This window comes from Cervus canadensis, chromosome 26 (assembly GCF_019320065.1).
Source record: "Cervus canadensis isolate Bull #8, Minnesota chromosome 26, ASM1932006v1, whole genome shotgun sequence".
Taxonomy (NCBI): domain Eukaryota; kingdom Metazoa; phylum Chordata; class Mammalia; order Artiodactyla; family Cervidae; genus Cervus; species Cervus canadensis.
Window position 1 is genome coordinate 12,156,394 of NC_057411.1, and position 13,301 is coordinate 12,169,694.

Genomic DNA, 13,301 nt, shown 5'->3' on the forward strand with positions numbered 1-13,301 from the left:
TGTCCGTGTCTGTGGGATACACTTTATCTTTCACACGGTACGTGCCTGTGGATAGACTGTATCTTTCACATGGTCCGTGGCTGCGGGATAGACTTTATCTTTCACACGGTCCGTGGCATGGGAATAGACTACATCTTTCACACGGTCCGTGCCTGTGGGATAGACTTTATCTTTCACACTGTCCCTGGCTGTGGGATAGACTTTATCTTTCACACGGTCCATGTCTGTGGGGTAGACTTTATCTTTCACACAGTCCTTGCCTGTTGGAGTAGACTTTATCTTTCATACGGTCCATAGCTGTGGGAATAGACTTTATCTTTCGCATGGTCCGTGCCTGTGGGATAGACTTTATCTTTCACACGGTCCGTGCCTGTGGGATAGACTTTATCATTCACACTGTCCGTGGCTGTGGGGTAAACTTTATCTTTCACATGGTCCGTGCCTCTAGGAGAGACTTTGTCTTTCACACGGTCCGTGCCTGTGGGATAGACTTTATCTTTCACACGGTCCGTGCCCATGGGGAAGACTTTATCTTTCACACGGCACATGGCTGTGTGGTAGAATTTATCTTTCATACGGCCCATTCCTGTGGGATAGACTTTATCTTTCACACGGTCCGTGCCTGTGGGATAGACTTTGTCTTTCACACGGCCCGTGGCTGCGGGGTAAACTTTATCTTTCACACGGCCCATGGCTGTGGGGTAGACTTTATCTTTCACACGGTCCGTGCCTGTGGGGTAGACTTTATCTTTCACACGGTTCGTGCCTGTGGGATAGACTTTATCTTTCACATGGTCCGTGCCTGTGGGATAGACTCTATCTTTCACACGGTCTGTGGCTGTGGGATAGACTATCTTTCACATGGTCCGTGGCTGTGGGATTAGACTCTATCTTTCACACGGTCCATGGCTGTGGGGTAGACTTTATATATCACATGATCTGTGGCTGTGGGGTAGACTTTATCTTTCACACGGTATGTGGCTTTGGGATAGATTTTATCTTTCACACGGTCCGTGGCTGTGGGGTAGACTTTATCTTTCACATGGTCCATGGCTATGGGAACAGACTCTATCTTTCACACTGTCCGTGCCTGTGGGATAGACTTTATCTTTTACACGGTCCGTGGCTGTGGGGTAGACTTTATCTTGCACACGGTCCATGGCTGTGGGATAGACTTTATCTTTCACACAGTCCGTGGCTGTGAGGTAGACTTTATTTGTCACACGGTCCGTGGCTGTGGTAGTAGACTTTATCTTTCACACGGTCCGTGGCTGTGGGAATAGACTTTATGTTTCACACGGTCCGTGGCTCTGGGAATAGACTTTATCTTTCACACGGTCCGTGCCTGTGGGGTAGACTTTAACTTTCACACGGTCCGTGCCTGTGGGATAGACTCTATCTTGCACATTGTCTGTCGCTGTGGGAATAGACTCTATTTTTCACACGGTCCATGGCTGTGGGTTAGACTTTATCTTTCACACGGTCCGTGTCTGTGGGGTAGACTTTATCTTTCACACGGTCGATGCCTGTGGGACAGACTTTATCTTTCACACGGTCCATGACTGTGGGATAGACTTTTTCACACTGTCCGTGGCTGTGGATAGACTTTATCTTTCACACGGTCCGTTCCTGTGGGTTAGACTTTTTCTTTCACACGGTCCGTGGCTATGGGATAGACATTTTCACACGGTCCGTGACTGTGGGATAGACTTTATCTTTCACACTGTCTGTGTCTGTGGGATAGACTTTATCTTTCACACGGTACGTGCCTGTGAGATAGACTGTATATTTCACATGGTCCGTGGCTGTGGGATAGACTTTATCTTTCACACGGTCCGTGGATGTGGGAATAGACTATATCTTTCACACGGTCCGTGCCTGTGGGATAGACTTTATCTTTCACACGGTCCCTCGCTGTGGGATAGACTTTATCTTTCACACGGTCCATGTCTGTGGGGTAGACTTTATCTTTCACACGGTCCTTGCCTGTGGGAGTAGACTTTATCTTTCATACGGTCCTTGGCTGTGGGAATAGACTTTATGTTTCACAAGGTCCGTGGCTCTGGGAATAGACTTTATCTTTCACATGGTCCATGTCTGTGGGGTAGACTTTACCTTTCACATGGCCCATGCCTGTGGGATAGAATTTATCTTTCACATGGTCCGTGCCTGTGGGATGGACTCTATCTTTCACACGGTCCGTGGCTGTGGAATAGACTTTAACTTTCACATAGTCCGTGGCTGTGAGATTAGACTCTATCTTTCACACGGTCCATGGCTGTGGGGTAGACTCTATCTTTCACACTGTCCGTGGCTGTGGGGTAGAATCTATCTTTCACATGGTCCGTGGTTGTGGGATAGACACTATCTTTCACACGGTCCGTGGCTGTGGGATAGACTCTATCTTTCACACGGTCCGTGGCTGTGTGATAGACTCTATCTTTCACACGGTCCGTGGCTTTGGGGTAGACTTTATCTTTCACATGGTCCATACCTGTAGGATAGACTTTTTCACACGGTCTGTGCCTGTGGGATAGACTTTATCTTTCACACGGTCCATGCCTGTGGGATAGACTTTATCATTCACATGGTCCGTGGCTGTGGGATTGACTTTTTCACACGGTCCGTGAACTGTGTGATAGAACTTTTATCGTTTCACACGGTCCGTGGCTGTGATATGACTCTTCTATCTTCACATGGTCCCGATGCCTGTGGGATAGACTCTAATGCTTTCACACGGTCCATGGCTTGTGGGAAAGACTTTCAATCTTTCACACGGTCATGCCTATCGGAATAGACTCTATCTGCTCACAATGCGTCCGTGGCTGTGGGATAGCCTGTATCTTTCACACGGTCCATGGCTGTGGGATAGACTCTATCTTTCACATGCTCCGTGGCTCTGGGATAGACTTTATCTTTCACACGGTCTGTGGCTGTTGGAGTAGACTTTATCTTTCACACGGTCCATGGCTGTGGGAATAAACTTTATGTTTCACACGTTCCGTGGCTGTGGGAATAGCCTGCATCTTTCACTCGGTCCGTACCTGTGGGTTAGACTTTATCTTTCACACGGTCCGCGGCTGTGGGATAGACTTTATCTTTCACATGCTACGTGGCACTGGGATAGACTTTATCTTTCACACGGTCCGTGGCTGTGGGATAGACTTTATCTTTCACACGGTCCGTGGCTTTGGGGTAGACTTTATCTTTCACATGGTCCATTCCTGTGGGATAGACTTTTTCACACGGTCCGTGCCTTTGGGATAGACTTTATCTTTCACACGGTCCGTGCCTGTGGGATAGACTTCATCTTTCACACGGTCCGTTGCTGTGGGGCAGACTTTATCTTTCACACGGTCCGTGTCTGTGGGATAGACTTTATCTTTCACATGGCCCGTGCCTGTGGGGTAGACTTTATCTTTCACACGGTCGTGGCTGTGGGGTAACCTTTATCTTTCACATGGTCCGGGGTGTTTGATAGACTTTATCCTTCACACGGTCCGTGTCTGTGGAGTAGACTTTATCTGACTCACGGTCCGTGGCCGTGGGGTTGACTTTATCTTTCACACTGTCCGTGGCTGTGGGATAGACTCTATCTTGCACATGGTCAGTGGCTGTGGGAATAGACTGTAATTTTCACACGGTCCCTGGCTGTGGGGTAGACTTTATCTTTCACACGGTCCGTGGCTGCGGGGTAGACTTTATCATCCACACCGTCCCTGGCTGTGGGGTAGACTTTATCTTTCACACGGTCCGTGGCTGCGGGGTAGACTTTATCATTCACACGGTCCGTGGCTGTGCGATAGACTGTATCTTTCACACGGTCCGTGGCTGTGGGATAGACTTTATCTTTCACATGGTCTGTGCCTGTGGGATAGACTTTATCTTTCACAGGGTATGTGGCTGTGGGATAGATTTTATCTTTCACACGGTCCATGGCTGTGGGGTAGACTTTATCTTTCACACGGTCCGTGGCTGTGGGAACCGACTCTATCTTTCACACTGTCCGTGCCTGTGGGATAGACTTTATCTTTCACATGGTCCATGGCTATGGGGTAGACTTTATCTTTCACACGGCCCGTGGCTGTGGATTAGACTTTATCTTTCACACGGTCCGTGGCTGAGGGATAGATTTTTTCACACGGTCCGTGCCTGTGGGATAGACTTTTTCTTTCACACGGTCCGTGCCTGTGGGATAGACTTTATGTTTCACACGGTCCCTGGCTGTGGGATAGACTTTTTCACACGGTCCGTTGCTGTGGGATAGACTTTATCTTTCACACGGTCCATTGCTTTGGGATAGACTTTATCTTTCACACGGTCAGTGCCTGTCGGATAGACTTTATTTTTCACATGGTCCGTGGCTGTGGGATAGACTTTATCTTTCACACGGTCCGTGGCTGTGGGAATAGACTTTATCTTTCACGTAGTCTGTGCCTGTGAGATAGACTTTATCTTTCACATGGTCCGTGGCTGTGGGGTAGTCTTTATCTTTCACACGGTCCGTGCCTGTTGGATAGACTTTTTCACACGGTCCGTGGCTGTGGGGTAGACTTTATCTTTCACATGGTCCGTGGCTGTGGGAGTAGTCTTTATCTTTCACACGGGCCGTGGCTGTGGGAATAGACTTTATGTTTCACAAGTCCGTGGCTCTGTGAATTGAATTTATCTTTCACATTGTCCGTGGCTGTGGGGTAGACTTTATCTTTCATACGGTCCGTGCCTGTGGGATAGACTTTATCTTTCACATGGTCCGGGGCTGTGGTATAGACTTTATCTTTCACACGGTCCGTGGCTGTGGGATAGACTTTATCTTTCACATGGTCCGTGCCTGTGGGATAGACTTTTTCACACCGTCCTTGGCTGTGGGGTAGACTTTATCTTTCACATGGTCTGTGGCTGTGGGAGTAGTCTTTATGTTTCACACGGTCCGTGGCTGTGGGAATAGACTTTATGTTTCACAAGGTCCGTGACTCTGGGAATATAATTTATCTTTCACATGGTCCGTGGCTGTGCGATAGACTGTATCTTTCACCCGGTCCGTGGCTGGGGATAGATTTTCTTTCACACGGTCCGTGCCTCTAGGACAGACTTTATCATTCACACGGTCCGTGCCTGTGGGGTAGACTTTATCCTTCACACGGCCCGTGCCTTTGGTGTAGTCTTTACCTTTCACTCGGCCCTTGGCTGTGCGGTAGACTTTATCTTTCACATGGTCCGTGGCTCTGGGAATAGAGTTTATCTTTCACACGGTCCGTGGCTGTGGGATGGACTCTATCTTTCACACGGTCCGTGCCTGTTGGATAGACTCTATCTTTCACACGATCCGTGGATGAGGGAATAGACTCTATCTCTAACACGGCCCATGCCTGTGGGATAGACTCTATTTTTCACATGGTCCGTGGCTGTGGGATAGCCTTATCTTTCACACAGTCCGTGGCTGTGGGAATAGACTCTATCTTTCACACGATCCATGGCTGTGGGATAGACTTTATCTTTCACACGGTCCATGGCTGTGGGATAGACTTTATCTTTCACACAGTCCGTGGCTGTGAGGTAGACTTTATTTGTCACACGGTACGTGGCTGTGGTACTCGACTTCATCTTTCACACGGTCCGTGGCTGTGGGAATAGACATATGTTTCACACGGTCCGTGGCTCTGGGAATAGACTTTATCTTTCACACGGTCCGTGCCTGTGGGGTAGACTTTAACTTTCACACGGTCCGTGCCTGTGGGATAGACTCTATCTTGCACATTGTCTGTCGCTGTGGGAATAGACTCTATCTTTCACACGGTCCATGGCTGTGGGTTAGACTTTATCTTTCACACGTTCCATGCCTGTGGGACAGACTTTATCTTTCACACGTTCCATGCCTGTGGGACAGACTTTATCTTTCACACGTTCCATGCCTGTGGGATAGATTTTTTCACACGGTCCGTGGCTGTGGATAGACTTTATCTTTCACACGGTCCGTTCCTGTGGGTTAGACTTTTTCTTTCACACGGTCCGTGGCTGTGGGATAGACTTTTTCACACGGTCCGTGACTGTGGGATAGACTTTATCTTTGACACTGTCTGTGTCTGTGGGATAGACTTTATCTTTCACACGGTACGTGCCTGTGAGATAGACTGTATCTTTCACATGGTCCGTGGCTGTGGGATAGACTTTATCTTTCACACGGTCCGTGGCTGTGGGAATAGACTATATCTTTCACAAGGTCCGTGCCTGTGGGATAGACTTTATCTTTCACACGGTCCCTCGCTGTGGGATAGACTTTATCTTTAACACGGTCCATGTCTGTGGGGTAGACTTTATCTTTCACACGGTCCTTGCCTGTGGGAGTAGACTTTATCTTTCATACGGTCCTTGGCTGTGGGAATAGACTTTATGTTTCACAAGGTCCGTGGCTCTGGGAATAGACTTTATCTTTCACATGGTCCATGTCTGTGGGGTAGACTTTACCTTTCACACGGTCTGTGCCTGTGGGATAGACTTTATATTTCACATGGTCCGTGGCTGTGGTATAGACTTCATCTTTCACACGGCTCGTGGCTGCAGGGTAGACTTTATCATTCACATGGTCCATGCCTGTGGGGTAGACTTTATCTTTCACACGGTCCGTGCCTGTGGGATAGAATTTATCTTTCACATGGTCCGTGCCTGTGGGATGGACTCTATCTTTCACACGGTCCGTGGCTGTGGAATAGACTCTAACTTTCACATGGTCCGTGGCTGTGAGATTAGACTCTATCTTTCACACGGTCCATGGCTGTGGGGTAGACTCTATCTTTCACACGGTCCGTGGCTGTGGGGTAGACTCTATCTTTCACACGGTCCGTGGTTGTGGGATAGACACTATCTTTCACACGGTCCGTGGCTGTGGGATAGACTCTATCTTTCACACGGTCCATGGCTGTGTGATAGACTCTATCTTTCACACGGTCCGTGCCTGTGAGATAGAGTTTATCTTTCACACGGTCCGTGGCTGTATGGTAGACTTTATCTTTCATACAGTCCGTGGCTGTGGGGTAGACTTTATCTGTCACACGGTCCGTGCCTGTGGGATAGACTTTATCTTTCACATGGTCCGTGGCTCTGTTATAGACTTTATCTTTCACACGGTAAGTGGCTCTGTAATAGACTTTTTCCACGGTCCGTGCCTGTGGGATAGACTTTATCTTTCACACGGTCCGTGGCTGTGGGGTAGACTTTATCTTTCATATGGTCCGTGGCTGGGGGAATAGATTTTATGTTTCACAGGGTCCGTGGATGTGGAGTAGACTTTATCTTTCACACGGTCCGTGGCTGTGGGATTGGCTTTTTCACACGGTCCGTGGCTGTGGGATAGACTTTATCTCTCACACGGTCCGTGGCTGTGGGATAGACTTTATCTTTCACACGGTCCGTGGCTGTGGGATACACTTTACCTTTTCACACGGTCCGTGGCTGTGTGATAGACTTTATCTTTCACACGGTCCGTGGCTGTGGGGTAGACTTTATCTTTCACACGGTCCGTGGCTGTTGGATAGACTTTGTCTTTCACACGGTCCGTGGCTGTGGGAATAGACTTTATCTTTCACACAGTCCATGCCTGTGGGATAGACTCAATCTTTCCCATCGTCCGTGGCTTGGGATAGCCTCTATCTTTCACACGGTCCGTGGCTGTGGGATAGCCTCTATCGTTCACACGGTCCGTGGCTGTGGGAATAGACTTTATGGTTCACAAGGTCCGTGGCTCTGGGAATTGAATTTATCTTTCACATTGTCCGTGGCTGTGGGGTAGACTTTATCTTTCATACGGTCCGTGCCTGTGGGATAGACTTTATCTTTCACATGGTCCGGGGCTGTGGTATAGACTTTATCTTTCACACGGTCCGTGGCTGTGGGATAGACTTTATCTTTCACACGGTCCGTGCCTGTGGGATAGACTTTTTCACACGGTCCTTGGCTGTGGGGTAGACTTTATCTTTCACATGGTCTGTGGCTGTGGGAGTAGTCTTTATGTTTCACACGGTCCGTGGCTGTGGGAATAGACTTTATGTTTCACAAGGTCCGTGACTCTGGGAATATAATTTATCTTTCACACGGTCCGTGGCTGGGGATAGATTTTCTTTCACACGGTCCGTGCCTCTAGGACAGACTTTATCATTCACACGGTCCGTGCCTGTGGGGTAGACTTTATCCTTCACACGGCCCGTGCCTTTGGTGTAGACTTTACCTTTCACTCGGCCCTTGGCTGTGCGGTAGACTTTACCTTTCACATGGTCCGTGGCTCTGGGAATAGAGTTTATCTTTCACACGGTCCGTGGCTGTGGGATGGACTCTATCTTTCACACGGTCCGTGCCTGTGGGATAGACTCTATCTTTCACACGATCCGTGGATGAGGGAATAGACTCCATCTCTAACACGGCCCATGCCTGTGGGATAGACTCTATTTTTCACATGGTCCGTGGCTGTGGGATAGCCTTATCTTTCACACAGTCCGTGGCTGTGGGAATAGACTCTATCTTTCACACGGTCCATGGCTGTGGGATAGACTTTATCTTTCACACGGTCCATGGCTGTGGGATAGACTTTATCTTTCACACAGTCCGTGGCTGTGAGGTAGACTTTATTTGTCACACGGTACGTGGCTGTGGTACTCGACTTCATCTTTCACACGGTCCGTGGCTGTGGGAATAGACTTTATGTTTCACACGGTCCGTGGCTCTGGGAATAGACTTTATCTTTCACACGGTCCTTGCCTGTGGGGTAGACTTTAACTTTCACACGGTCCGTGCCTGTGGGATAGACTATATCTTGCACATTGTCTGTGGCTGTGGGAATAGACTCTATCTTTCACACGGTCCATGGCTGTGGGTTAGACTTTATCTTTCACACGGTCCGTGGCTGTGGGGTAGACTTTATCTTTCACACGGTCCATGCCTGTGGGACAGACTTTATCTTTCACACGGTCCATGCCTGTGGGATAGATTTTTTCACACGGTCCGTGGCTGTGGATAGACTTTATCTTTCACACGGTCCGTTCCTGTGGGTTAGACTTTTTCTTTCACACGGTCCGTGGCTATGGGATAGACATTTTCACACGGTCCGTGACTGTGGGATAGACTTTATCTTTCACACTGTCTGTGTCTGTGGGATAGACTTTATCTTTCACACGGTACGTGCCTGTGAGATAGACTGTATCTTTCACATGGTCCGTGGCTGTGGGATAGACTTTATCTTTCACACGGTCCGTGGCTGTGGGAATAGACTATATCTTTCACAAGGTCCGTGCCTGTGGGATAGACTTTATCTTTCACACGGTCCCTCGCTGTGTGATAGACTTTATCTTTAACACGGTCCATGTCTGTGGGGTAGACTTTATCTTTCACACGGTCCTTGCCTGTGGGAGTAGACTTTATCTTTCATACGGGTCGTGGCTGTGGGAATAGACTTTATGTTTCACAAGGTCCGTGGCTTGGGAATAGACTTTATCTTTCACATGGTCCATGTCTGTGGGGTAGACTTTACCTTTCACACTGTCTGTGCCTGTGGGATAGACTTTATATTTCACATGGTCCGTGGCTGTGGTATAGACTTCATCTTTCACACGGCTCGTGGCTGCAGGGTAGACTTTATCATTCACATGGTCCATGCCTGTGGGGTAGACTTTATCTTTCACACGGTCCGTGCCTGTGGGATAGACTTTATCTTTCACATGGTCCGTGCCTGTGGGATGGACTTTATCTTTCACACGGTCCGTGGCTGTGGAATAGACTCTAACTTTCACATGGTCCGTGGCTGTGAGATTAGACTCTATCTTTCACACGGTCCATGACTGTGGGGTAGACTCTATCTTTCACACGGTCCGTGGTTGTGGGGTAGACTCTATCTTTCACACGGTCCGTGGTTGTGGGATAGACACTATCTTTCACACGGTCCGTGGCTGGGGGATAGACTCTATCTTTCACACGGTCCATGGCTGTGTGATAGACTCTATCTTTCACACGGTCCGTGCCTGTGAGATAGAGTTTATCTTTCACACGGTCCGTGGCTGTATGGTAGACTTTATCTTTCATACAGTCCGTGGCTGTGGGGTAGACTTTATCTTTCACACGGTCCGTGCCTGTGGGATAGACTTTATCTTTCACATGGTCCGTGGCTCTGTTATAGACTTTATCTTTCACACGGTAAGTGGCTGTGTAATAGACTTTTTCCACGGTCCGTGCCTGTGGGATAGACTTTATCTTTCACACGGTCCGTGGCTGTGGGGTAGACTTTATCTTTCATAAGGTCCGTGGCTGGCGGAATAGATTTTATGTTTCACATGGTCCGTGGATGTGGAGTAGACTTTATCTTTCACACGGTCCGTGGCTGTGGGATTGGCTTTTTCACACGGTCCGTGGCTGTGGGATAGACTTTATCTCTCACACGGTCCGTGGCTGTGGGATAGACTTTATCTTTCACACGGTCCGTGGCTGTGGGATGCACTTTACCTTTCACACGGTCCGTGGCTGTGTGATAGACTTTATCTTTCACACGGTCCGTGGCTGTGGGGTAGACTTTATCTTTCACACGGTCCGTGGCTGTTGGATAGACTTTGTCTTTCACACGGTCCGTGGCTGTGGGAATAGACTTTATCTTTCACACAGTCTATGCCTGTGGGATAGACTCTATCTTTCCCATGGTCCGTGGCTGTGGGAATAGACTCTATCTTTCACACGATCCGTGGCTGTGGGGTAGACTTTATTTTTCACATAATCCATGGCTGTGGGGCAGACTTTATCTTTCACATGGTATGTGGGTGTGGGATAGATTTTATCTTTCACACGGTCCGTTGCTATGAGATAGACTTTATCTTTCACACGGTCCATGGCTGGGGGGTAGACTATCTTTCACATGGCCTTAGGTTGTGGGGTAGACTTTATCTTTCACACGGCCCGTGCCTGTGGGATAGACTTTTTCTTTCACACGGTCCGTGGCTGTGGTGTAGACTTTATCTTTCACATGGCCTTTGGCTGAGGGAAAGACTTTATCTTTCACACGGCCCGTGTCTGTGGGATAGACTTTTTCTTTCACACGGCCCGTGGCTGTGGGGTAGACTTTATCTTTCACACGGCCCGTGCCTGTGGGTAGACTTTGTCTTTCACACGGTCCGTGGCTTTGGGGTAGACTTTGTCTTTCACACTGTGGGGTAGACATTATCTTTCACACGGTCCGTGGCTGTGGGGTAGACTTTATCTTTCACATGGTCCGTGGCTGTGGGATAGACTCTATCTTTCACACGGTCTGTGGCTGTGGATAGACTCTATCTTTCACACGGTCCATGGCTGTGTGATAGACTCTATCTTTCACACGGTCCGTGCCTGTGAGATAGAGTTTATCTTTCACACGGTCTGTGGCTGTATGGTAGACTTTATCTTTCATACAGTCCGTGGCTGTGGGGTAGACTTTATCTTTCACACGGTCCGTGCCTGTGGGATAGACTTTATCTTTCACATGGTCCTGTGATAGACTTTATCTTTCACACGGTAAGTGGCTGTGTGATAGACTTTTTCCACGGTCCGTGCCTGTGGGATAGACTTTATCATTCACACGGTTGTGGCTGTGGGGTAGACTTTATCTTTCATACGGTCCGTGGCTGGGGGAATAGATTTTATGTTTCACATGGTCCGTGGATGTGGAGTAGACTTTATCTTTCACACGGTCCGTGGCTGTGGGATTGGCTTTTTCACACGGTCCGTGGCTGTGGAATAGACTTTATCTTTCACACGGTCCGTGGCTGTGGGATAGACTTTATCTTTCACACGGTCCGTGGCTGTGGGATACACTTTACCTTTCACACGGTCCGTGGCTGTGTGATAGACTTTATCTTTCACACGGTCCGTGGCTGTGGGGTAGACTTTATCTTTCACACGGTCCGTGGCTGTTGGATAGACTTTGTCTTTCACACGGTCCGTGGCTGTGGGAATAGACTTTAACTTTCACACAGTCCATGCCTGTGGGATAGACTCTATCTTTCCCATGGTCCGTGGCTGTGGGATAGCCTCTATTTTTCACACGGTCCGTGGCTGTGGGATAGCCTCTATCGTTCACACGGTCCGTGGCTGTGGGGTAGACTTTATCTTTCACAAGCTCCGTGGCTGTGGCATAGACTTTATCTTTCACACGGTCCGTGTCTTTGTGGTAGACTTTATCTTTCACACAGTCCGTGGCTGTGGGAGTAGACTTCATCTTTCACACGGTCCGTGGCTGTGGGAATAGACTTTATCTTTCACATCGTCCGTGGCTGTGGGATAGACTTTTTCACTCGGTCCGTGGCTGTGGGATAGACTTTATCTTTCACACGGTCCGTCCCTGTGGGATAGACTTTATCTTTCACACGGTCCTTGCCTGTGGGATAGACTTTACCTTTCACATGATCCGAGGCTGTGGGATAGACTTTATCTTTCACACGGTCGTTAGATGTCGGAACACAATCTATCTTTCACACGGTCTGTGGCTGTGGGATAGACTCTATCTTTCACATGGTCCGTGGCTGTGGGGTAGACTTTATCTTTCACACGGTCCGTGGTTTGGGGTAGACTTCATCTTTCACACGGCCCGTGGCTGTGGGGTAGACTTTATCTTTCACACGGCCTGTGGCTGTGGGGCAGACTTTATCTTTCACACGGTCCGTGCCTGTGGGGTAGACATTATCTTTCACACGGTCGGTGGATGTGGGGTAGACTTTATCTTTCACACGGTTCGTGGCTGTGGGGTAGACTTTATCTTTCACACGGCCCGTGGCTGTGGGGTAGAGTTTATCTTTCACACGGCCTGTGGCTGTGGAGTAGACTTTATCTTTCACATGGTCCGTGGCTGTGGGGTAGACTTTATCTTTCACATGGTCCGTGCCTGTGGGAAAGACTCTATCTTTCACACGGTCCGTGGCTGTGGGATAGACTTTTTCTTTCACATGGTCCGTGGCTGTGGGAAGAGACTCTATCTTTCACACGGTCCGTGGCTGTGTGATAGAGTCTATCTTTCACACGGTCCATGGCTGTGGGAATAGACTCTACCTTTCACACGGTCCGTGGCTGTGGGAAAGACTTTATCTTTCGCACGGTCCGTGGCTGTGTGGTAAACTTTATCTTTCATACAGTCCGTGGATGTGGGGTAGACTTTATCTTTCACACGGTCCGTGCCTGTGGGGTAGACTTTATCTTTCACATGGTCCGTGGCTCTGGTATAGACTTTATCTTTCACACGGTAAGTGGCTGTGTGATAGACTTTTTCACACGGTCCATGCCTGTGGGATAGACTTTATCTTTCA